Below are 26,198 nucleotides of genomic sequence, written 5' to 3' on the forward strand. Positions count from 1 at the left end.
AAGGAAGGGGGATAAAAGAGTAGCTTATGCCAAGGGCTCAAGTAGAAAACGTCTTGCAAATGATGATGGCAGCATACGTACAAATATGCTTGATACAATCGGTGTATGGAATGTTGTAAGAGCCCCCAATAAAGTGCTTTTTTTAATTTAAAAAGTCTATTACCAGGAATTTCTTCCGAGGCCTGTCGGTTGACAGCTGAGACTGCTGTCCACACCACTCAGGGGCTCCCTAGAATAGGTTCCTAGACCAGCTTCTCCCTGGTTACCCGGGGAAAGGCGTGAGATTTCACTCTACCAGGAGCACCTGCGGCGTCGTGGATTATGCTACGGGCTGCCAACCGCAAGGTCAGCAGTTCGAAAGCACCAGTGACTCCATAGGTGAACCATAAGGCTCTCTTACCCCCGTCAAGAGTGACAGTCTCAGGAGCCCACAGGGGCTGTTCTACCCTGTCCTATTGGGTCGCTGTGAGTCGGCATTGACTCTGTGGCAGTGAGTGAGTGAGTAAATGAATGAGTGATGCAGGAGACTGGGGTCCAATTCTGGCCAGTGCATTTCAGGGGAGGGGCTTGCGTGTTGCCAGAATGATTGACAGGTTTCGGTGGAGCTTCGGACGGAGACACACTAGGAAGAAAGGCCTGGTGATTTACATCCCCAAACTAACTGACAGAAGCAGCCTCCTGGTACTGGCGCGGGACCAGGCAGTGCTTCACCCCCATGGAGCACGGGGCCACCAGGCATCTGGAGCTGACTACATGGCAAAAGGACTAGGCGATGCCCTGGTGCTGCCAAGGTGAGCCATTGCAGTTGCCAGCCCAGAGGTCAGCAGTTCAAACCCACCAAGGGTCTCCATGGGAGAAAGACCCAACCACCTGCTTCCATGAAGTTAAGAGCCTAGAAATCCCCACAGGGCAGGTGCACTGTGTCATGAGGGTCCCTCTGAACCCAAATTGACCTGGCACCAACCCACCAATGATGATTACGGAGCCCTCCTCTCTCTGCAGTCCTCCCACCTCGCAGTCCCCCCGGGAGCAACCCTGTGGCACGGGTAGCAATACCCCCATTTCTCAGATGAGGAGACTGAGGCTCAGAGAAAAGAAGTGACCTTCCCAAGGCCCCACACTCAGAAAGTGGCAGCACAGTCTCAGGTACACGGTCTCAGAGCGGCACAGTGCGGTGCTCCAGGTGACATCCCCACCAAGGTGGGGGGTTGGGGGCGGGGCTGGGCAGGAGTCAGTGTCCCAGGGCTGGAGTTTCCAATCCAACAGCTGCTCTGTACAAGAGAAGATCTGATTCGCTTATTCCTGGCTTTCTGGTGGTTACAAGTTGGGCTGCTAACCTCAAGGTCAGCAGTTCGAGACCACCAACTGCTCCAAAGGAAGAAGTGGAGGCTTCTACTCACATGAAGAGTTACAGTCTGGGAAACCCACAGAGGCAGGTGTACCCTGGATGTACTTGGTGGCAATGAGTTTGAGGGAATGCCCTTCTAGGAGACCTGGTGGTGAAACAGTTCAGTGGCTGCTCACCAGAAGGTTGGTAGTTCGAATACACCCAGGGGCTCCTGAGGAGAAAGACCTGGCTTCCATGACAATGACAACCAAGAACACTCAATAACCAAAAAATAACCAAATTCACTGCCACTGGGGACATCCCCATGGCTCAATTTTCAGCCAAACAATAAAAATCAAAACAACCCCCAACCACCACTACCAAACTCATTGCCGTTGAGTCAATGCAGCGACTCACAGAGACCCTACAGGAGAGGGTAATGCTGCCCCTGTGGGTTTCTGAGACTGTCACTCTTTACAGGAGTAGAAAATACTATCTTTCTCCCACAGAGCCGTTGGTAGTTTCAAACTGCTGATCTTGCAGTTAGCAGCTCAATGGTGTAACCACTGTGCCACCAGGGTGCTGAAGAAAACTCTATGGGGCAGTTCTACCCTTTCATGCAGGGCCACTCTGAGTTGTCCCCAGGACAACCACAGCATGCTCTCTGGCCTTGGCTTTGGGAACCAATGGCCCCTCCTTGAGTCCCTGACTGCTCTGCCAGGCTCCAAAGTAAGCTGTTCTTGGCTGGTCCGGTGGGGCCTGACAGGCTCTGGTTCAGCCACCCCTGTGTGGGTCTCCACCAGCACTGGGCATCCCCCCTCCCACCTGCCCCCAGTCCCCCACCGGCCATTCCTCACTCGGCAGCGCCCAAGCCTCGGTCCCAACGGGGGGGCCTTGGGGCTGCAGCTAATTGCACATCATTTCTCAGGCCCCCCGCTGCTCAGCTAAATTCACTGGAACTAATGTGTCCCGAAACAAATTTCACAGAAGAGCCAGGGCAATTACATGATGCTTAGTTCCCCTCCCTGAAGCCCCCACTGGAGACTCCAGGCGGGGATGGGGACTGGGGCCGGAGACAGGGGGAGGGGCCGAGTGCCGAGGGGGGTGGCGGTGGGAGGGGTGGGGGGCATCTTCTCAGGCCAGGATGCTCTTTAGGCCCACCTAGCATCCTGGGCCCTGCCTTTGAGCCCCTCCCCTAGCAAGGTCTCTTCCCTCCCCTTTCCTGCTCCAGGTGCCCCTCTGCCCGCCTCTCTCCCTCCCCTCCCAGTGCCTCCATTACCCCCTTGCCTGCTTTGGAAGACATCCCAATAGAATGAAGAGAGCCAGGCTTGGCTCTGATGTCAGATAGTGCTGGGTTCAAATCCCAGTTCCAGCACGTCTCAGCTGTCCGTCCTTCGAAAAGGCCTCCCACCTCTCTCAACCTCTGTTTCCTGCTCCCCCAAAGGAGGGCAGCACTCCTGGGATGGCCCTGGCATCTGTGAGGGTGGGACCACATGACCCAGGTGGAATAACACGGTCCCAACACACTATGCTCTTAGGTGCCATTGAGATGATTCCCGACGCCTAGAGTATAGCGTGCCGTGAGCCTTCGCCTCCGAGGCTGGCCGGCTTTCGCTCCAGGGGCCCCGACCAATCATCTCAGTAACAGTGTAAAGTAAGAGGAACCCTATAGCAAAGACCCAGCCTTGCCTCCTCTCCCTGGGCACGGCACCCAGGCCTTCGCTGCAGCCTCATCTCGCGGGCTTCCAGATCTTTCCAGGCTGAAGAATGCCCCCGTCTCCCTCCAGGTCCCCTCTCCGGCGGCACCTTTGTTCCACTCTGTATCTCGGCATTCCTTCCTGGTGGATGAACGCCACGCAGGGGACCGGGTGACAAAGGAGGAATCAATCGTCCGGGCCAGTGGCCGGTGACCGTTGTACCTTGATAGTCATGCTGGCCAGAGCCGCACAATGCAGGATGATCCCCTGCCCCCGAGATTGACAGCACCTAAGAACACACGCATGGGGGCGGCTGTGGCTGTGGGGGACGGCGGGGGTCACTGCAGGGCAGGATGTGCATGAGCCTTCTCTTTGTTCTGATGACAAGACAGCGGGCTGTCGAGTCCCTGACACCGTCCCCTACTCTGGGAAATGCCCACATTGCCCCAATGTGAGGGACCCACCGCTCTTAGGAGGGGAGCCTGGAAGCAAATTGGGTTGAGGCAGCAGGTTCGCGGAGTCAGGTGACAGCACTGGGGCCCGCGGGCAGAGGCAGGCCCTGTCCAAGGTGCTGAGAGGCCACCGAGGACCGAGGTAGAGCCCTTTCCTGTCTGTAGCTGACATTCCCACCTCCACCCTCCTCCCCCTCGGGGAGACAAAAGCTAGGCAAGCAAACAGATCCCAAATAATATCACATCGTGCGGCAGACCATCAGGGCAGAGACCTCAAACCAGAGACGTGGCAGGCAGGGCTGTTGTGAGGTGCCGTCTAGAGCGCTCTAACTTCACGGAGCCCCGAGCCAGCCTCACCATCATTGAAAAGCTTGAGCTCCTTGCTGCAGCCGCCGTGTCAATCCGTCTTGCCGAGGGTCTTCCTCTGTTTGCCTGCCACACCTCTGCTTTCCCACAGCGATGTCCTCCTGCAGGGACAGGTCTCTCCTGATGACATCGCCAAAGTGCGTGGGAGCAAGTCTCTCGCCACTTTCCCTTCTAGGGAGCCTCCTGTCTTCTGAGGCAGATTGGCCGGTTCTTTTGGCAGTCCACGGTGTGTTCTTTGGGGAGTCACGAGGCGGGGGCATGTCAGACAAAGAACCAAATGGCAGCAAAGAGTCAGGGGCCCCAGGTAGCGGATCCCAGCCAGGTCCAGCACGTGCAAGAGCACTGAGGTCGAGAAACAGGGGCGGGGGCGGTAGAGTCTCGCGAGCAAGGTCCGGAGCAGGCAGAGCTGAGACTGTGGGATCCGGTCACACAGAGCCTCGGAGACCAATGCAAAGACCTTGGATGTGGCCCTGAGGAGCAGGCTTCCAGGCAGAGGGAGATCGGAGGACTGAGTTGGGTTTGGGAAAGACTCCTGTCTCAGAGCAGGAAAGGAAGAAGAGACCAGCATAAGCTGTGTCATCAAGTCCAATCATGCAGGTGGGGAAACTGAGGCCCAGAGAGGGGAGGCCACCATCTCCAGGCTGCTGGTGAAAAAATTGGTGAGGGACAAACTCAGCTCCCCTGCCGCAGCAGGTCTTGTCTCATTTCCCCAGTGGCCGCCACTGCCATTAACTGCTCCGTGAGAAGCCGGGACAGAGAGCTCAAACTTCCAAGTGGTCGGACCAAAGTGCACCTTGGATGGGAAGCAGCACCCTTGTGTCAGTCCAAGGAGACTAGAGAAACAAATTCATTGACACTCATATATGTGTAAGCGAGAACTTCATATCCAGGAGTAATTGTAAATCAAGAAACAGCCCAGCCCAGCCCAATCAAGTTCATGAGTTAGATATCAGTCCATATGTCCCATACCAGTCCATAAATTCCTCTTCAGATTCATAAAACACATTCAATGACACTGAATGCAGGAAGATCACAGGGTAGTGGGTGGAAAGTCCTGTGGACCCAGTGGTGGTGGAAGCATCTCAGCACTGGCGTGGGTCTCCACGTGGCTCCTCCAGCTCCCAGGGCTCTGGCTGGAATCAGCATGGCTCCATGTGGCTTGTCAGCTGGAAGACAAAGCAGAGCGTGAGAGTCTCCCCCCTCCAGGGAGAAAGACGGGAGTTCTCAGAATCCTCAGGAGAAAGTCATGCCCACACAGGGGCCTCATTGGCTATGGCCTGAGGGACAGGCTAGACCCCACCCCATCACTCAGGTTGACAGGGGATGATGTCACTGCCACAACCCTCAATTCATTGCTTCACAAGTTCAGCCTCATGTTCTGTTTAAGCGCTGTGTGCGCCTCCCTAGAAATAACAGACTCTTTAAAACCAGGAACTTATTAAAGGCCCTTGGTTGTGTGTGCCAGCCTCTCTGGGGGCACGGCCCTTTGTGGATCGTCTCTGCCCCCTGACCCTGGCACACAGGAAGCACAGGACATGTTATCAAAGCCCTAACAGGCAGCCATCATTCTAGCCGTTGCCATGCGCAAGCAGCCCCTACGACTGTCTTCCCCATAACTTCATCCAAACCAAACTCACTGCCCGACATCCAGTCCATTGCGACTCACGATGGACTGTGTTATGCATTTCAGCCACTAACAGCAAGGTTGGCTGTTCCAAACCAGCAGGCACTCTGCGGGAGAAAGAGGAGGCTTTCTACTCCCCCTGAGAGTTACAGTTTCAGAAGCCCATAGAGGCAGTTCTACCCCGTCCTGTAGGGGCTCTGTGAAAATCCTCTGCAGCATGGGGTGAAGTGGGCTTTATTATTGTGCCTCCCATTTTACAGATGGGCAAGCAGAGGCTCTGAGGGATAAAGCCACGTGCCCCGCACTACCTTGTACAAAAGCTAGGCCCAAACCCCGTGACAGCGAAAAGCCTGGTTCTCCAACTCAAGGTCCGTCTATTGTGCGAGGAGAAAAGGAGGGAGGGAGGGAAGGCTTTGCCTTCCCAGGTCTATTGTCTGGAAGGAACAAGGTTGAGAGGTAAGACCTAGCTCTTAGAACCTGCAGAGGAAGGTGGGTCCCTGCCAGGCCCTTAGAATGGGCCTCTGCCCCCAGCCACTCTTCTGGAACTCAAAGTCCCTTTTCAGGCCTGCACCAGTTGTCCCTTGCACCCCCCCTCCTCCCTCAGTCCATTTTTGAATTCTTTCTTTCCCAAAATCCCTCCTGGTAGGAGGGGGCAGGAAAGTGCCCCCCCCCCCGCCGCCCCACACACACCCCTTATCTGCCCCGTGAATACATACACAGAAGAGTAAGTTGTCTCCTGTGACCCCTCCTGCCCCAGGCTAAATGAATGCCGTGTCAGCCTAGATAATTCCCAAGCCATAAAGATGATAGGGAAAAAGTAGGGGTGGAGGGGGGCGTGCAAGGTGGGGGTGGTAGTGGAGAAGGAGATTACACACACAGAAGACTGGTGCGTGGCTCCCAGTGCTTATCTTCCCCACAGCAGACCTGGCTGGGGGCTCTGGCTCCCCAGGGGGAGGCAGCTGCAGGCCCTCAGCTCAGCTCTGCCCCTTCACTGAGCAGGCCCCAACCGGGCTGGGCTGCCGGAGCCAGGGACCCGGAGCTGGAGAATGGGGATGCCAGAAGGCACTAGAGGCTGAGTAGGGTGTGGTGAGCTGGGGTCTAGGAGAGGCTTCCCCAAGACGGGCCTGTGAAGAAGGAGCTGGGGTCCCCTCCTACCAGGAAAGCCCAAGACATCTGTTGGGATGGGATGGGATGGGATGGGATGGGATGGGATGGGATGGGATGGGAGAGCGTCCCAGGATACCGGTGCGAGACTCCGGCAACTTGGTTATTGATATCCATTTGACACACAGAGATGGGGTGGGGTGTGTTGATCAACCAGGAAAAGTCAGTTGGGCTTGGCGGGCGTGGGGGTGGGGTGGGAGGCAGTTTCCCCCCATGGCCTCTGGGAAAGTGCCAACATTGTACCCATCTCACAGATGGAGAAACCAAAGCTATAAAGCTAAAAACCAAAACTAAGCCATAAAGATGATATAAAGATGGGGGGGTTGCTTTCAGAACTTTTCAGAGGAGACGTTCTGAGTGGCTCAGAGGGGTGGGGGGAGACAGAGACGACAGAAAAGTGACCCTCAGCCCAGGGGCTGGCAGTGGCCCTGGGCATGCCCTGGAGGGAGGGCTGGTATAGTGAGGAGCAAAGACCTAGGAGTCTGGGCAGGGGGCTTCTGCACAGCTTCACAATAGGGCCACCAGTACCTGCACCTCCTAAGGGTCCTGAGAAGCAAATGAAACAGGCGGGAGTCTGTCCGTGTGTCTGTTTTGACCATTGCGTGTGATGTAACATGGTAAAGGAATCCAGACCTAACATGGGAAGGGAGTCCAGCCCTGACCGTCAGCTACCCTGAACCACACCAGGAGATGAAGCTCCACCAGCTCCACCAAGCACCCCCTGACAGGTGTGGAAGGAGAGGGGGGTGGGCCATGCAGGGACCGTGGGTCCCCCAAAAGGGCAGCAGCCTCCTTTGTCCTGGAGGGGGGGAGCAAGAGACCTCTGTAGACACAGGGGGAGACGGGTGACTACAGCCAGAGAGAAGGAGACAGAAAGACAGAGGTTAGCTGACAGAGTCAGACCAAGAGACAGAAAGAGCTAGTCGGCAAGGCCGAGAGACAGAGAGATGGAGCAATGAGACAGAGATAGAGAGAGGAGAGGGGGGCAAAGGGAGAGAAAGAGGCACAGAGATGGGCAGAGCTGGACCGTCAGAGAGACAGAGACAGTGCCCAGACAGAGAGGACAGACTATAAGAGACACAGAGACTCAGGGGACATGAGAAAGCCGACATCGCTAGCTCCTCCCCAGTCAAAGCCCACACTCCATGCTCCTAGCACCCCCATCCTGCCCAGGCCCCCCACCTCCTACCCAAGACCCCACCCTGTTTGCAACCCACCCCTTATCTAAGACTCCACCCTGCCCACCCCTTTCTTCAAACCCCCCACCATCGTGGTGCCTGCTTTCCCTCCCACCCCCATTCCAGCTTCCCCCTACTCTGCCTGCGTGCTGATTTCCCCCTTCCTCCTGTCCCCATGGCTTCCCTCCTCCCGGGCTCTCCGAACAAGGCAGGGGTTTCTGGCGCCTTTGTGGCTGGCCCTGAAGTGCGCGGGGCACAATGGCAAGGGTGCCGGGGGTTAATTTCGCGCGCGGAGGTAGGACGCGCGGGCGCCCGGCGGAACAATGCCGTCGGCGCGCCTTTGAGGGCGGCCATTGTGCGCTGTGTGAGCCGAAATCTGTTCCCAGGTCGCCCCAGATGCAACCGCTCTGCTCGAGAGGTGGGGGCCAGGTGGGGGCCGCGGAGAGGAACTAGGTGCAGGGCCGGGTGGGGGCAGCTTGGCCAGGGAGGGGCGCAGCGTTTGCATTTTGAGTTTGCCTTGGGTTTAACCCCCTCTCTTCCTCTCTACACCCTTGCGCTCAAAGCCTGGCTGGACAGTGGACAGTCCCTGGGAGGTGACCATGCTCCCCCTGGCCTCGTCTCTGAAAACCCTGACTCCCTGAAGTACCAAGTGGTGGGGGCGTTGGGAGACCGGGCTCCAACTTGCAAACCTGTCTTTCCAGGTAGTCAGCACAGCAGGGTCACCTGACAGAGCAGAAGTGCCCCCCCCCACACCCTGTTCCCCCCTCCAAGAGTGGCCTTAGCCGGCATCTTTACAGGAGCACATTGCCACACCTTGCTTCTGTGGAAACACCGGCCACTAGCCAACCTTTCAGTGAGCAGCTAAGTGCTTGGCCACTGCTCGCCAGGCGTCCTTCACCCCGGGGCCACTCTGAGCCAGCATCGACCGGATGGGCCAAATCACCACAGTGCACCTCCTCCTAAGACTGATCATCAAACTACTGTGTGCTGAGCCCTTAGTGTTTGCTGGAAACTAGTCTCTGACAAGGAGCCCTGGGAGCCAAGCGATTATGTTGTGTTGGGCTGCTGACTGCAAGGTGGACAGTTCGAAACCATCAGCCGCTCCACAGGTGAAAGATGAGGCTGTCTTACTCCCCAGAAAGAGTTACAGGCTTGGAAACCCACAGGGGCAGCTCTAGCCTGTGCTACAGGCTGCCATGCGTCAAGTCCCACCCGATGCCGTGAGTTTGGCTCTGATGCCCGGTTGGCAATTTGAACCCACCAGGCAGAAGATGAAGCAATTGGCTCCCACAGAGAGTTTCAACCTAGGGTGCGCCCATGGGAACCAAATTGATAGCACCCAACAGGAAGGGCGCGGCCCCCTGGCTCTGAACACCATGATGCACTGGCTTGGCACCTAATCTCCTTCTGTCTCTGTTTGCTCCTCTATACAATGGGACAATGGCAAGTCCTTAGAGACAGGCCGTTGCTACGTTGTTGCCTAGGTCTGGGAGTGGGGATGGGGGTGGTGTTGGCATGAGCAGTGGGGTTTATTTTCTGAGGGTTGGGGGGTGGGGGGCAGTGTAAAGGTACTAAAGTGGATTGTTACACGCCCCTACGGACAAACCAAAGACCGTGGGATGGCACACTCGCAATGGGGCAATGGCTGGCTGGCAATTATCTCTTAATGGAGAGATTTTCTCACAGATTAAAAAAAAAAATCGGTGTCGATGGAAGAGGTCCTTTGGAGACGCCCTGGCTGCTTTAGAAGCCTTAGCGATGAGGGGGGTGAGCACTTTACCTTCTTGCTTATCTATCTTGGACCCCAGAGACACCCCCACCCCACCCCTGGCAGAGTGGTCTCTACCAAGCCCCCCTCTCCTGGAAGAAGGCACCTGCCTGGGTGCAATGACCGGGGGAGACGGCCTGGCTCCTACAGACCAAATCCCAAGGACAGAGATGTCAGACCCTCTGCTGGGAGGGCAGGGGAGAGGGCCGGGGGAGGGCGTGTGGAAGGGTACCTCTGAGGCTCTTCGCATCTCCCATCGTTCACTCTTGCTTCTGTTTTAATACCGTTTCCTTGGGGATTAGTAGTTGATCGTGGACAGAGAGGGTCACCTGCTTTCACCTGTCTTTTCCATCCTACTTTATACCCATCAGCTCCTCCAACCTCCCGGTGGCGTGCCCTGCCCCCATCACTTTTTATTTTCGCCCAGCTCCCCTTCATGCGATATTGTCCTCCCCTTTAGCGCCCCCTCCAAACTCCCCCTCCGCACACACATACACACCTGTCTTCTACCTCTGATACGGGAGGCCTTCACCTGTCTCCACAGGACAATGCCTGTGAGAATCCTTCTAGACCCAGGACCCAAGAAACCCAAACTCAGAGATGGTTGATCCCTTAAGATCCAGGGTGGGGGGTGGGGGTGGGGAGGTGGGCGCCTCTGGCCCTCTCCTCAGAAGCCTGCATGTCTGAGCACACACGCAGAAGAACATGATACCTGCAGACTTAGGTGGTTCCCAAGTTCCCATGCCACCCTCCCCACCCCCAGGAATCCCCGGGCAGAGCCTGTGTGGTGGCAGGAGCAGGCCGGAGCAGGGCGCAGGGGCTGGCTTTGGCTGCAGGCCCTCGATGTGGTCCAGGTCAGTGGTGCTCCTGAAACAAGCCTCTAAGACTCTTCAGTGTGTTGCCCGGACTCACGCTGGGCTGGAAGCAGGGGGCAGGGGGCAGGGGGCAGGGGCAAGGAGGCGGCCAGGTGGGTCCCAGCCTAGCTTTGATTGGATGGTATGGATGAAGGGAACCCCAGTGCTGCACTCAGTGCTGACACAGGTAAGCCATGGGGGATGCTTTCAGAAGCCCAGTCGAGGAGGTCCATGGGCCACTGTATCTCATCCCTGTGTCTGGCTTCTTCCATCGTCCCTGCCATGCTTTCTTAGCTGCCCTTTCCTCCCTCCTCTATCTCAGTCCTTGGAACTCTCTCCCCCAAAGAGCCAAGCCCTTCCAAACAGTGCTCCTTCTTCCATGCACAGGGTCCTGGTTGGCCAGCCCTGGGTGTGGGCCTGAAAAGGAACGGGGGGCGGCTGTAGGCAGCAGGTGCCCCCAGGGCCCTGCATGTCGGGACAGGCACAGATGGAGGGGCTCCAGGCTGGGGGCAAGGGGCAGCTGCTGCCGCCCCCGGAGCCTCAGCTGCCTTGTTAGCTCCTCATTGTCTCCTTGTGCCCCCCCACCCGCCCAACCCCCTCCCCATCGCCCTTCTGTTGTCTCCACGTGGCCCCCTCGGCCAGCAGCCCAGCCCCCCGACTCCAGAGGGAGCTCCGGAGAGGGTCCTGGTATGTCCCCCAAGCAGAAGGATGGGTATGTGGGGTGGGGAGCCAAAAAGGGGCTCGGGTGGAGAGGCCGGGGATGGGGGGGTGTCAGAATCTATAAATCACGCCCCGCTGCACTCCGGTTTAACACACACTTCGCCGAGGAGCTGTCAGCGAAACCGTTAATTAATTAGCTAATCCCGCAATGAAGTGCATTCTAAATGGTTCTCCCCCTCCCAATCTCCCATTTAGATAATTGCTGCTAAGGGGTCTTTTGTGAGAGTCATTTTTTCCAACAGGGGTGGCCCTGGAACACAGAGGGAGATGAATTTAAAGGAGGGGGTCAGTCTTCTGTTGCCCCAGCTCCTGTTAACACAGTGGGGAAACCCCCACAAAGTCTGGGAAAGGGGGCTAGCTGTCAGAGGTGGGATGCGGGCTAGGCTGGATACTGAGACTGGGTATTTTGTTGTGGACTGCAGTCAAGTTCAATTTGACTCATAGCGACCCCTGTAGCAGCAGGGGAGCCCCATGGGGCTTCCTTGACCAAGGGAACACATTCTCCCATCTCTCTCACAGGAAGCTCCTGGCAGCTGAACGCCAGGGCTTAAGGGCCAGGGCTCCTTGTTCAGTGTTCAAAACTCTGAACCAAACTCACTGCCACAGAATCGATGGCAACTCACAGCAACCCTAAAAGACAGCGTAGAACTGCCCCTGTGGGTTCCCAAGACTGTCACTTTTTATGGGAATAGGGAATGGCTGGGGGATTCGAAATGCTGGCCTTGGGGTCAGCAGCTCAGTGCTCACCAGGGCTCCTTGTTTGGTGTTTAGAGGCTTGCTTTTAGTCACAATATGAGTCTTCCTAGGGCAGGTGATAAAGTTAATGAGGAGGAGGAGGAGGAGCATGGATGGGCTGAGCTGCATGCTTTACACATATGAGCTCATTGGTCCACCTGGCAATAAGGCGGAGTAAGTGAGATTAGAGAGAGGGGGAAACTGAGGCTCCCCTTGGGGAAAGGACTTGTCCAAGGTTAACAGAGCCTGGAAACGTCTGTTCGACTTCAGGGCCAACAATTAGGGGTCACCATGGGGCTCTGAGAAGGAGATCTGGTGGCAGGACAGTCTACTGACTGGTCCACTAACCACCAGGTTGGCTGTTCAAACTCACCGGCCACTCTGAGGAGAAAGATACGGTTATCCACTCCCATAGAGCCTTGGAAACCCGCAGGGGGACTCTGGGGCAGAATGGACTGGATGGCTGTGGGTTGTTGTTCCATCCTTACACTGGAAAGCGGGGTCAGTTGTGGCTTAGTTGGAGATCCACGGTCACCCCACGTACAGCAGAGTGAAAGGCTGCCGGGTCAGGCGCCATCTCCGTGCACACTGGCACAATGGCATCCACCGTGGTGGCCACTGGCTATGTCAAAATCCAAAAATAGGTGTTGGTTTGGCTGGGCCGTGGTTGTGCGTGTCCTGCAAGTCGTGTGATGATGTCATTACGCTCGGTGGTGCGGTCTGACGTGATCGGCCAATCACAGCAAGGGTGCTGAGGGAGAATGCTGTTGCTAGGTGTCGCCCAGCCAGCCTGTTCCAACTCCCAGCGATGGACAACAGACTTGAAATGCTGCCGGGTCCTCCCTATCTTTCAGGATGAGCTCGTGGTTGCAGTGTCATGCCATCTCGTCCCCGGTCTTCCTCTTTAGTAAGATAAAAGATGATGTTTTGGGAAGAGGGAAGATGGGGGAGAATTGAGCAGAGAGAGAGAAGAGTCTCCTACCACCCAGAAAGACGACCCAGGAGCAGAGTGTGACTTTGGGCACAGGGTCTCTGCGCTGTTAACTTCCTAGACGCCAGAGAAGATTGACGCTAAGATACATGGGGAGCTGTGTCTCCAAGGAATACCAGGCCTCGAGGTGCTGAAAGGAGTCCAGGACCTTCTTCCTCAACCAAGAGCTGACAGAGAGCAAGCCTCTACCCTAGAGCACGCTGAATTCAAAATTCCAGCCTCCGAAACTTCGAGAGAATGCCTCTCTGTTAAAGTCACCCCTTGCGGTATCTGTACGCCAGAGAACTGAGAACCCATTGTCCTTAGGGTCTCCCTGAAGCCACACCCACAGTTGGCGTCTCACACCCCATTCTGCGCCCCACAGGAGGTTCCACTGGCTACTTTTCAGATGTAGTTCACCAGGCCTTTCTTCCGAGTCTGCCTTCGTGCGGAAGCCCCATTGTAACCTCCGCCCACCTGTGAGCGTGTCCTAGTCTAACGATTCATGTACTGCTTTGATCTATGTATGTCTTGGAAGGGGCACGGCCAAAGCGCTCCTTAGAGGCCAGGTTGGCGAGACTTGGTCTTACGATCTTTGGACACATTGCCAGGAAAGACGTGGAGAAGGACCTCATGCTGGGCGATCGGGAAGGGCCACAGGAAAGAGGAAGGTCCACCCTCCATGGGATGGAGTCAACACCGTGGCTGCAAACGTGGGCTCCGGCATAGGAACCGCTGTGAAGACGGTGCAGGACCGGGCAGTGTTTCCTTCTGTTGTGAACAGGGTGGCCATGGGTCAGCACTGATGCAATGGGCCTACCACCACCAGCCACAGGCACCGATATTTCAAATCCCAGCAGGGCCAATGGAATATTACTCCCCAGGAACAAAGCAATGCGCTATTGGTGACTTGCACAACGGCAGACAAAAAGCCTATATTACCCCACTTAGACAAAACTCAAGCGACCGCAAGCTGTGGCCATCGGTGGTACTTGCGAGCAGATCAGAGATTACTTGGGGGTTGACAGGGAAGAGGGTCAAAGTTGAAACATTGGGGGCAACGACTTAGACGCATGAGCTTTACTGTGGGTGAATGGGGCACACATAGATAAAAAAAACCAAGCCCCCCTGCCATCTAGTTGATGTCGACTCACCATGACCCCCCTCCCAGGACAGAGTAAAAGTGCCCCCCCGCCCATGACTTTCCAAGACCCTAACTTTTTTTTTTTATTCTTTGCCCTAATCATTTTCTTTTTTTTTCCTCCTCTTTTCTTACATTTTATTAGGGACTCATACAACTCTTATCACAATCCATACATATACATACATCAATTGTATAAATCACATCCATACATTCCCTGCCTCAATCATTCTCAAAGCATTTGCTCTCCACTTAAGCCCTTTGCATCAGGTCCTCTTTTTTTTCCCCTCCCTCCCCGCTCCCCACTCCCTAATGTGCCCTTGGTAATTTATACATAGTTATTTTGTCATATCTTGCCCTATCCAGAGTCTCCCTCCCCCACTTCTCTGCCGTCCCTCTCCCAGGGAGGAGGTCACATGTGGATCCTTGTAATCAGTTCCCCCTTTCCAACCCACTCGCCCTCCACTCTCCCAGCATCGCCCCTCACACCCTTGGTCCTGAAGGTATCATCCACCCTGGATTCCCTGTGCCTCCAGCCCTCATATGCACCAGTGTACAACCTCTGCCCTATCCAGCCCTGCAAGGTAGAATTCGGATCATGGTAGTTGGGGGGAAGAAGCATCCAGGATCTGGGGGAAAGCTGTGTTCTTCATCGGTACTACCTCGCACCCTAATTAACCCATCTCCTCTCCTAAACCCCTCTATGAGGGGATCTCCATTGGCCGACACTTGGGCCTCCATTCTGCACTTCCCCCTTCATTCAATATGATATATATATGTACATATATATACATATATACACACATACATATATACATATAACATTTTAAGGGAATAGACAGCCCCGTCTTTCTCCTGGGGTTCGGGTGGTGGTTTCGAACTGCTGACCTTGCAGTTAGCAGTCCAACAAATGACCTCTACGCCACCAGGGCTCCGGGCACCCATATGCATGAAGACCCAACCTGACAAAGTTGCACTGTTGGAATATGGGCACTTGATCACCACATTGCACACAAGTAACTTGCTGCTGTGTGGCCGACCAGGCCTCCCTCTCCTGTCTTTTGGCAACAGTGTTCTGCCATTTGCTTTCACAGCTACAGGTACAGGTGCTTATGGAAAGACCTCCGAAAGCTGCGGGGAGGGGGCACAGCTATTTGCGTGAAACAAACAAACAAAAAAAAAGGTCCATGCCAAAGATGCTTTTATAGGATGTGCTTGTTAAGGGAGTGGATAGAAAGAGACCGGTCGAGGACAAAGCTAACGGCTGCGGCCTGGGTTTGTGGGGAGACCATCCAGGGGCCCCTGCGAGGAGTGAGGCTCGGAAGTGGAATCAGCTCCTTCCTGCAGGGAATCAGCTCCCTGCTCCCGGCCCTGTGGTGGTTAATTCCTCTCCCCAGGGGAATCCCTGGAAACTAGGCCTCATTAGTTGAGGGCCCGGCCTCGTGGAACTTCATGTTTGTTAAAGATTAATGGGGTGTCTCCTGTGCGAGACCAAAGGGGTCTCCTGGCCTCGTTTCATCCAAATCAGCCCCCCGCCATGACTCATCATCAGCCAGGGGGGGAGCTGTGCGGGGAGAGGTAATGGGCCTCTTCCAGCCTTCCCAGCAGCCTCGCCAGCCCCGCCAGCCCCCTTAAGAACAAGAGGAAGCGGCTCCATCCGTCCATCTGTCAGCACATTCTCCTAGGGGCACCTCCCTCCCAAGTGGTCATCTTAGGGGTCAGGGTTCTCGTTTATCCTAAGGAGGCTGTCATAGTGCAGGGCCTTGGGGATGGTTTCTTATTGATGATGCCTTCCAAGATGGCAGCCCTTTCTCTTTTTTTTTGGCATGCTTCCCAGTTATGTAAGGGGCCGTGCTTGACCAATGGGAGTAGACACACTGTGTCCACCAAAGCCCCAAAGGCCTGTGGTGTCTCTTTCACACCTGGTAATGCCTATCATTTCTTGTTGGGCATCTGTGAACTCCATGAAGGCCATGACCTTGTCTGACTTTGCTCCACTGTGTGCTCAACACCTAGTTCTGCCTGGCACACAGTGAGTGCTCAAGAAAACCCAAAACAATCCTCTTATGAATAAATGATTGACCAAATGGGTGGATGGATGAGTAATGATGGCTGGACGGATAGGTGGATGAATGGATGGAAGAAAGGAAGGAAGGATGGATAGAAAGGTAGATGGATAGAAAGGTAGATGGGGAGCTAGTTAAAGTTTATTGTGCCAAGCTGACCAATAAATACATGTGGGGTTAATTGAAGGGCAGAAAGATAAATGGCTCGGTGAGCCTCACCTTTCTAGTTCTCAGGTCTCTTGCTTTCTGATGGTCGGACCAGGGTGCAGCTGCCTTAACCAGTTCCCTGCTTCAGCTGGTAAGGCTCACATCCTGCGAGACATCCCCGAGGAGAAGCCACATGGACCTACCCCAATGCAGCCCTGGGTGCTGGAGCAGCCATGCAGAGACCCCTGCCAGCACTGAGATGCTGACACATTCACTGACTCAGTTTTCCTCCTGCAGTCGGCATCATTGTGTGTGTTTTGTGAGATGGAGGAGGACTTTGTGGATTGGTGTCTGACATACGGGTTATTGGGTTAATGTTGGACTTGTGGGCTTGGGGAGCACTGGGTTGGGATATTTTCTTGATGTGCACTTACCCTTTATATAAAACTCTCTCTTATACATATGAGTTTCTGTGGATTTGTTTCTCTAATGTACCTAGACGAACACAGATGGCTATATGGATGGATAGAAGGAAGGAAGGATAGAATGATAGGTAAATGGATAGAAAGGTAAATGTGTGTATGGATGGATGGATGGATGGATGGATGGATGGATGGATGGATGGATGGTTGGATGGATGGATGGATGAGTGGATGGATAGATGGATGGATGGATGGATGGATGGATGGATGGATGGATGATGGGTGAGGGATGGATGGATGGATGGATGGATGGATAGATGGATGGATGGATGAGAGGTGGATTCAAGCTGGAGCAGGCTAGCCTCTTGAATCTCGGAATCAAAACCAGAATAGAGAAGTTACCAACCTCACCCAAGCTCACGGAGTGGACTTGAAGTCCCTCCCCCAGATCCAGCAGTAGAGGATTTCTGCTTAAAGATATTGTGTGGCTTGTGACTTCCCAGCCAACCAGAGAGACACACGGCCATCCAAAAGGGCGTGCTCCCTTCAAAGCAGGCATCTTGGAGGAGTGGGGGGGAGGGAGGGAGACTCGTTTCTTCCGAGGATGTTGCCATGTGGTGGGACATTGTCTACCCCCAGATCCTCCTGGGAGTGGGTGCTTGGGAGGAGGGCTGGGAGATCCTCTCCCCGCAGGCTTTGAGCAGGGCTGTGAGGTGGATACAGAGTTGTCAATGAAGCCGGTGAAGAACAGCCTTTGCTCTGGGGGCCCCCAGCCCAGCCGGAGAGGCAGGGAATTAGTGGTGTTTGCTGAGCAAACAATGCCGGGTGGGGAGAAGCGGCAGGTAGGAGTGTTTAACACACAGCTCCTATTTGCTGGCAAATATTGCCCAGCCTTCGAGGCAACTCCGGCAGTGCTGCCGGTTGCAAAGAGGATGAGATGTCTGGGAAAGGGACTGCAGGGGCTCCAGGAACCATTCCTGCTAGAGGGCTCCCTAAGGGGTCCCCCTGCCTTCAGGGACTCTGTGGACAGAGGTCACCACTCGCCTTCTTCACACCAGCCCAGGGCGGGCAAGACCTTCAGAGACACGGCACCCCCACCCCACGTCCGCCCCTGAGCCCGACAATCCACTCTTGCGCAGGGTGATGGAGCTGGACACATGGCGTCTCTGAGCCTCCGCTGCTGGAGAAAGAAGCCATCCAGCAGCACCTACTGCGTGTGCCGGCTGCCCCGTAGCTTGGTTTCCCCAGCTGTGAATGGACAGATGGCATGGTCAGCCTCGGACCTACTGCTCTCCTCTGTTCTTTGGACATCTTTCTAGCCTGTGAAAAGGTGACAAGAATCAGTCTGCCGAAAGCCAAACTACCCAGCATCTTTTGCTCCTGCCACACTAAAGCCCAGCCCTCTCTTTCTCCCCTGCTCCCCAGGTCTTCCTACATCCCTTTTGTGGGTCTGTCCCCATTACTCTGTGCATCTGCTCTGGGGCCTCTAAGCTTTGATAGACACCCGTGTGGTTTGCCTACAGGTGGTTCGCACTGTTTCTCTCACTACCCTCTCCCCCATCCACAAAACGCCCAAAGCTGAGACAAGCACATGGGTGTGGTTAAGTTTATGGTCCCGGGAAGCAGGAAGGAAGGAGGAGAAGCCAGCACCCCGGGGTGAGCAGTCGAGTCACTGCTGTGGGAAACCGGACCTTCTCCTGCTAGGACCTCCTGCCGCCTCCTAGCATCGTCCACCCAGGTAAGCATGCCCCCCTGAAGCCTCCATCTGCCAGCTCCTGCACCCCATTGGCGAAGCATCTTGCCGCCAAATAACCCAAGTCATTGGCCGAGAGTTGATTCTGACGCCTCCGTGTGGCAGCGTAGAGCTGGGTTCCGTAAGGGTTTCGTGGGTGAACATTTGTGGAAGTGGATTGCCAGGCCTTTCTCCCAAGATGCCTTTGGGTGGGATTAAACCTCCCACTTTCTGGTCAGCAGCCCAAAGCATTGCCCATTGGGCTCCTAGGAAGCTTAGTCCCCTCCTGTCTTGGTTCGTGGACTGACCACGCCCACTCAGGGGACCCCCGTGGAAAGACATAGCAGGGAATAGCGATGGGGAAGGTCAGTATGGGGGTGTCTGTGCTTGCCCAGAGCAGCCAGTCACAGCCAGGACTGCAAGAGGAGGGACCGGGTTGGGAGAGAGATGGCGCCATGCATCCAGGCAACAGAGGCAGCTGACCCAGCATCCACCCAGCCTGCCTTCCCCAAGCACTCACCCACGTTGTCACCCGAGCCCTCTGCTGTAGACAGCACAGGGAGAAACATCCTGGTATGGGTCCTCTTGATGGCCCTGCGTGGGGATAGACTTACCTGGCCCAGGTGCCCCAGGAAGTTACTCACTTGGCTGTGCAAACGGTTAATGCCACCCGCTGGTAAACTCGAGGTATCTCAGTCAAAAGTACTGCGGATCTACTTCCAGAAAACCAACCACCCAAAACCCTGCAGAGCACAGTTCCACTCGGAGAGACATGCGGTTGTCCTGAGCCGAAGTCACCTCAGCAGCTACTCGCTCCTTGTATTTTGTGTTTGAATAGGGTCCGGGAGAAGAATGACTGGGTCACGGAGTCTTTGTGGGCTTCATCTGCCTGGCCAGATGGCTCACAGAGGGGTGCTTGTATCCCCATCTCCTCACCAGTACTTTGCATTACTCACCTTTCTAGTCTTTGCCAGTCGAATGCTGTTCACGTTCAGTGCTGTTGAGTCCGCTCTGAGTCCCAGGGGCCTGATGTATAACAGAAAAGAGCCCGGTCCTGGGCCAGCTTCCTCATCTTCGACAGGTGTGCGTCCCTTGCTGAGGCTCTGGCGCTCTGTCCATCTCATCGGGGGTTTCCCTCGTTGCTGCTGGCCCTCCCTCTGACCAAGCACGACGTCCTCAGCTAGTGATTGGTTCTTCCTGAGGATGCATCCAAAGTAAGTGAGCGGAAGTCTCACCACCCTCACTTCCAAGAAGCACTCATCTGTTTCTTCTCAGATGGATTTGCTTATGTTTTGGACAGCCTCGGCTGTTTCCACTCTGTTGTGCCAAGACCACAACAGACCCAGGATCTAGGATCCAGTCAGGCGAGACTTCTTTATCGTTCAGTCAACAGGACTTCTCGGACTGCCAGGGCGGTAAGACTTCCTCTCACGTACTTCGGACATGCGGTCAGGAGAGTCGAGTCCCCGGTGAAGGGCATCGTGCTCAGTAAATGGAGGGGCAGCGAGGAAGAGGAAGGCCCTGGAGGGGCTGGGCCGCCACGGCAACTGCCACTGTGGGGTCAAACATAAGGACAGGTGGGAGGACGGTGCAGGACTGGGTGGGGCTTCATGCTGACCGCATGGGCTCGACAGCACTGAACAATGGCGAATCCAAGGTAACAAATCCTGCTGGAGCACAGGAGACACAACAGGGGGAACCCCATCTCCACCTGTATCGGTGGGTCTTCACTTCGCCTGGTCTGCTGAAGCCTGAGCTTGTCTTCCCCCCCCCACCCCCCCGCCGCCCCGGAGAGGAGCATCACTGAACACGTGCCGGCTCCCTCCCCAAGGGGCCAGCATACAGGTACTTGGGGGTGCGATGAAGTCCATGCATGGGCACATGATGGGGCCACCGTCTCGGGATACCCCAGGCATGGGAGTAAAGCAAACAGACCCCCACGACTCCCACTCTCCTCATCTGGAGTGACCATCCCCGGAGAAGCAAGGGACCGGCTAGCCACTTTCTCTGGCCATGCAGGGGCAGGCTGGCAGATGGACATTACAGAGCCATGGCCAGCAGGCACAAGCAGGCGGGCTCTGAATCAGCGAAAGGTGTTGTAGCCAGCACTTGCTGGCTCAAAAAGGCCTCCGTCTGTCAGACAGGGCTTTTGCAAGTTGGGTGTTAGGCGCAGCCACCAGTAAGTCTACTGACACGCACAACCTGCGCAGACCCAGGGCTGATGATGGTGACTCACGGTGTCAGCCTGGAACCAGGCTCCCTCTGAGTTCTGTCTTTTTCCATTGTTTTCATTCTCACCGTGGTTGGGGGGGGGGGGGGAGACAGAGCACATCGGTTTGTCATCCAACCGTTCACACACATCCTGTGTGTTTCTTGACCTCGAAGCCCCCCCCCCAATGCAACAGCAGCATTTGTCCCCCCACTTTCTCCCGCTGTTTACTGTTTCCCTCTGGCGTAGTGGCATGAGCGTCAGGCTGCAAACCCACATTACGGAGGTTGAGAACTGTTGATCTAAGGGGTTGTACCTCTTGGGGGCAATGGTTCGCCTTATAGGTCTTCTATTGTTTGGCTGAAAACCGAGCCACAGGGACGAGTTCGCTTCCAGGCTTGAACGGTGTCTCAGGGCCGTAGTCCCAGGGACTTTCCCAGCCTACAGCACACAGGAAGCTTGGTGTTCTTTTCATGATTTTGCGTTGTGTTCCACATGTCTCCCCCACTCTATCTGGAGCCTCCTGGTGCGATCCCTTTCCCGGTGGTCAGCCACCAGAGCCGGGCACCATCTAGTTCTTCGGGTCTCAAGTTGGTGGAGATCAGGGGATCACAGGGCACATGGGTCCTAGGGACTAATTCTTCCCTTGGTCTCGTCACCCTCTTGCCTCTTCTTGGCTCAGGACCGTGAGAGATCAGTAGCTGCCTTCTAGGCCAGTGGTTCTCAGCCTTCTTCATGCCTCGTCCCTTTCATACAGTACCTCATGTGGTGGGGATCCCCCCAGCCATAACATTATTTTCGTTGCTACCATATCACTGTCATTTTGCTACTGTTATAAATCGTCATGTAAATATCTGATAGACAGGATGTATTTTCACTGTTACAAATGGAACATCATTAAAGCCTAGTGATTCATCACAAAAACAATATGTCCTTCTATATTGTGAAATATTTATTTCTAATGACAAATAAATGAAATTTTGTCTTGAAGCGTGGTGTAGCATCGGTAGCAGTCTTCACAGTGGGTACACGTAGGTGGGCGTATCTGCATGGGGGCAGACCCACCTGGAGATGAATAGAGGCGCGGTGTCTCGGTTCATAACCATTGGAAATATGTATTTTCCGATGGTCTTAGGCGACCCCTGTGTAAGGGTCACTCGACCCCCAGGTTGAGAACCGCTGCTCTGGATGAATACACACCAGCTTTGCAGACCCCAGTCGCTACTCACCACAGTAGGATGTAGGGTGTACTATCATACTAACTGATCTTGGACCCTGAGATCCCCCAAGCGCAGCAATCTAACCCTGTCAGGGGTTTGGCTACGGTTCAAAGGTTGTTCTCACTTTGGCCCTTGCATGTTCTACTGTTCACGGCTACATCTGCAGCACAGCCTCCCTATCAAACCGATACATTGTGTCTCATCCCCTTCACTTCCCCCACCCTCTGTAGGGTTTCCACTGGCCTTTTTTTTTTTTTCCTAAAGTGGATCGCCAGGCCTTTATGTCGTGTTGCCAGGTGCCATCAAGTCAGTCCCAACTTACAGCAACCTGATGTACAGCAGGAGGATACACTGCCTGGTCCTGCGCCAGCCTCACCGCTGTGTTAGGACGCCTCCGTGGACACTGAAACCTCCCCCGTGACCGTTTTGCAGACTCGTCAGTTAACTGAGGGCACCCCGGGGGTGTCCCTAAATACTAGCCCCTCCACACTCACCCCTTTCTGGTTATTTCATTGCACTTTATGGTGTCTGCCCTCTTGAAGTGACATGCCTCCATTGACAGTGTGTCTCGTTCCTCAACGCCGCGTCCAAGGATGTCACCTGGGAGAATTCGCACCCGGGACGTTGGCAACCTCTATGCCTCAGATGTGGCGGAGTCCTCCCTTCCTGGTGGAGCTCTGGTGGCACGTGCCGGTTACCAGTTGGGCTGCTAACCACAAGGTCAGCAGTTCGAAACCACCAGCCGCTCCTCCAGAGAACGATGAGGCTTTCTACTCCTGTAAAGAGTGACCGTCTCAGAAACTCACAGGGGAAGTTCTACCCTGCCCTGCAGGGTCGTTATAAGTTGGCACTGACTCAATCGCAGTGCGTTTGGGTTTTGAGTGGATGAAACCCTCTGCCAGCCCCCATGACCTCAAACCCTGAGGAGAGCTGAAGGCGCACGGCCCTTTTTGTAGGCACCCTGGCGACTTCGTGGTTACAAGCCGGGCGGCTAAGCACCAGGTCAGCAGTTTGAAACCACCAGCCACTCTGAGGAAGAAAGACAGAGCTTTCCACTCTGGTAAAGCGTTCCAGTCTCGGAAACCCACAGGGGCAGGTCTACCCCGTCCTACAGGGTCGCTATGGGTCGGCATTGACTCGATGGAATTGAGTTTAGTTGGGGGGGCTGGCTGTTTGATTGGGCTGGGAGTGCAGACCAGACACACTTGAAGAAAAGCATGACATACCTGTGTCTCATGCCAACTGGACGGGAGAAGCAGTCCAAGCTGACTCTAAGCCCACCCATCTACACGCCTCCCCCCCACCCCCGCCCTCTCCCCATCCTGCAGCCCCAGGGCTCAGAGAGATCAGCATTAGCCCTGCTGACCGTTCACAGTGTCTCTTAACCCCTCTCGCTGCCCCTCAGCAACAGCAGAATGAGGCGGGTGGGTTTTGTCCTGAGAATGACTCCCAATAATTGGGGCTACTTCTGGCTATTTCTCTGCCTTCTATCTTGCCCGGGAAAATGCCTGGCCGTAATAGCCTATCCTCTGGCATGGAGGCTGAAGTGGGGGGGGGGGGGGGGTGGACAGCTCTCACTCCCAATTGGGCTATTATGCCCCAGCCCACCTTCGCTTAAATGATCCTGTGGCAATTTGTCCACCAGGAGAAGTCGGGGCCCATCCTCCTCACAATTCAGGCAGTGAAGAGAAGATGCCTGCAGAGGCTCTCTGTGGGAGGTGGGGAAGTGGTTTCTCTCTGCCATGCCCTTGAGCCCAGGCCACCCCAAGGAAAAGCCCAGCAGATCTGTGACTTCCCTTTGCCTAGATGGGGACAGCAAGACTGGACATGGGCCACCCACCTGGACCCTGTCAGGAAAACCAGGCTCAGGCATGGGTAGGAATTTATACATGCTTACCTGGGCTGCCACGCTTCACATTCTACTAGATACAAGCAAGATAACAGGCAGATGGATTAGCTATAGACAGGTGATAGGTAGGTAGGTAGGTAGGTAGGTAGGTAAGTAGGTAATAAATAGATGATAGATAAGTGATAGGTAGATATATGATTGATACATAGATAGACAGATACATGGACATGTGGTAGATAGATAGATAGATAGATAGATAGATAGATAGATAGATAGATAGATAGAAACATGATAGGTAGATACATAGATCCCATCTCACTGCCATCGAATGGAAGCTGAGTCACAGCGACCGTAAGGGACAGGGTAGAACTGCCTTGTGAGTTTCTGAGACTGGAACTGTTTACAGGAGTAGAAAGCCCATCTTTCTCCGGAGGAGTGGCTGGGCGTTTGAACTACTGGCCTGGCATTTAACAGCAAATTGAGTAACTACTACATCACCAGGGCTCTACAGATACATAGACGGATAGAGATGTGATAGACAGATGATAGGTGATACGTACATAAGTAGCTACATAGATAGATATGTGGTAGATGATCAATAAGCAGATACATAGACATGTGATAGCTGAGAGATAAGTAGGTGCATAGATATGTGGAAGATAGATGATCGGTAGATATGTAGGAAGCTCTGGGATTGATGATGGATTGCTAAACAGATGAAAATGGACAAATCACTAGGTGGGAGAGAGATGTCTGCATGTGGACTCAGGAAGAGCTTCTGTAGAAAAGGATGAAGTGTTGCCAGGCCTGCCCCACCTTCAGGCATGGACACTCACTGGTATGCACTGGTCATTGCAACTCTCATGCTAATCTAGCCAAGGAGAGACTCCCTCCCCCCCACCCCACCCCCCGCTGTCCCTCTACTACATCACCAAGCATGGTGTCCTCTGAGAGCGACGGATCCCTCCTGATGTCCCATTAGATGGTACTTTGTCTTGATCCAGAAGGTGTCCGTTGGCTACATTTTGGAAACTAATCTCCGGGCCTTTCTTCCTAATCTTGGTGCAGAAGCAGCCGCTGACACCCATCCATCATGGGTGACCCTGCTGGCATGGAAAATACCAACAGGATAGCTCCCAGCGTCACAAGCTACCCCGCAGCATGACAGACAGACAGACAGGCGGGTGGCGGTCCCATTGTAGCACGCCTCCAGCACCAGCACCGGCTCCCAAGTCTGCCGGTTCTTCTTTGGTCTCTTTACTCGCCTTCCAGGGGGACACCGTGGCCTGGGGTCAGGCCCCTCAGTCCTCAGAGCGACCTCCTTGCCCACCAGCACTTGGGTGTGTAGATGCCCATCATGTGATTGGAAAGGGAGGCAGGTGGGCAGGCCAGGAGGAGGAGGAGGAGAAGGAGGAGGAGGAGGAGGAGGAGGAGGAGGAGGAGGAGGAGGAGGAGGAGGAGGAGGGAAGAAAGCCCATCATGCTGGGAAGAAAAAGAAAGCCTGTCTGGAAAATCATGTTCCTGGGCAAAGGCAGCTTTGGGGATGTCAAAGGGGACAGTTCGAACTGTTATTAGTTTCTCCCTCCCTTTCCAGTTGCCCCTAACTCACCACCCACACACACACCCACACACCCACACACACACACACACACACACACACACAAACACACACACACACCTGCAAAATAGACGAAAACACTACAGACTCCCAGCCCCACCCACGGCATCTAACCCCTGTGGGATGTGCGCAGTGTCCGGTGGAAATGGCCAGGCCTTCCTTCCTTGCCCTTGTAGACACACAAGCCTCTAGCGGTAGAAAACACAGGGCAGAGACATGTGCTGCTTCTGCCCTGACCTTTTTCTATTTTGCCCCAACCTGTGCCCTCTGGGTCTCAAACATTCCCTGGAGCTGCCTGTGCCCCAGGCGGCCAGCCTCAGGGAGGTTTTCCAGGAGAGAGGCCTCCTTTCAAGAATTCCCGAGAAGCCCAGCCCAGGCTGATGTCTCTATCGGTCCTGCCACCATCACCACGGGACACACGTGCCGCCAGCGCCTCCCATTTTCAGTATCTAAAACCCAGGGTCCTCCAGGCCTGGTTTGAGGAATCTGGTCCCCCCAAGACAAACCCCTTCCTTGCCTGGCCTCCCCCTTCCCTGATTATCAGGGTCCTCCCCTGCCCCCCACCCCGTAGGTGAAAGAGCTACATTTGCAGGAGAGGGTGCAGGGATGGGGTCTTTGTGGGGCGGAGGGGGCACAGCCCTGTTGCATAAAGAGGCTGAGAAAGTGGGCTGGGGTGGGGTGTGGGGGCAGAGGGAGGGGTCGGGAGGGAAGAGGCCGGATTCTCCGTATCTAAAAGGGAATTAAAGTGCTTTTACTAGAGTGAAGAAATCGGCTAAAGAATGGCCGAGGAACAAAAGCAGGAAGTCTGCGGACAAGCCGGGCTGAATAGGGCCCGATCCCCTTAAGTTTGTAAGCCCCCTCCCCCTCGCTCTAAGCCGAGAACAAATGCCAGGGGGAATGCGGAGCCACTGGGGGAGGGGGGGGAGAGCGGGGCCTGGC

Source organism: Tenrec ecaudatus, chromosome 16 (genome assembly GCF_050624435.1).
Source record: "Tenrec ecaudatus isolate mTenEca1 chromosome 16, mTenEca1.hap1, whole genome shotgun sequence".
NCBI classification, from domain to species: domain Eukaryota; kingdom Metazoa; phylum Chordata; class Mammalia; order Afrosoricida; family Tenrecidae; genus Tenrec; species Tenrec ecaudatus.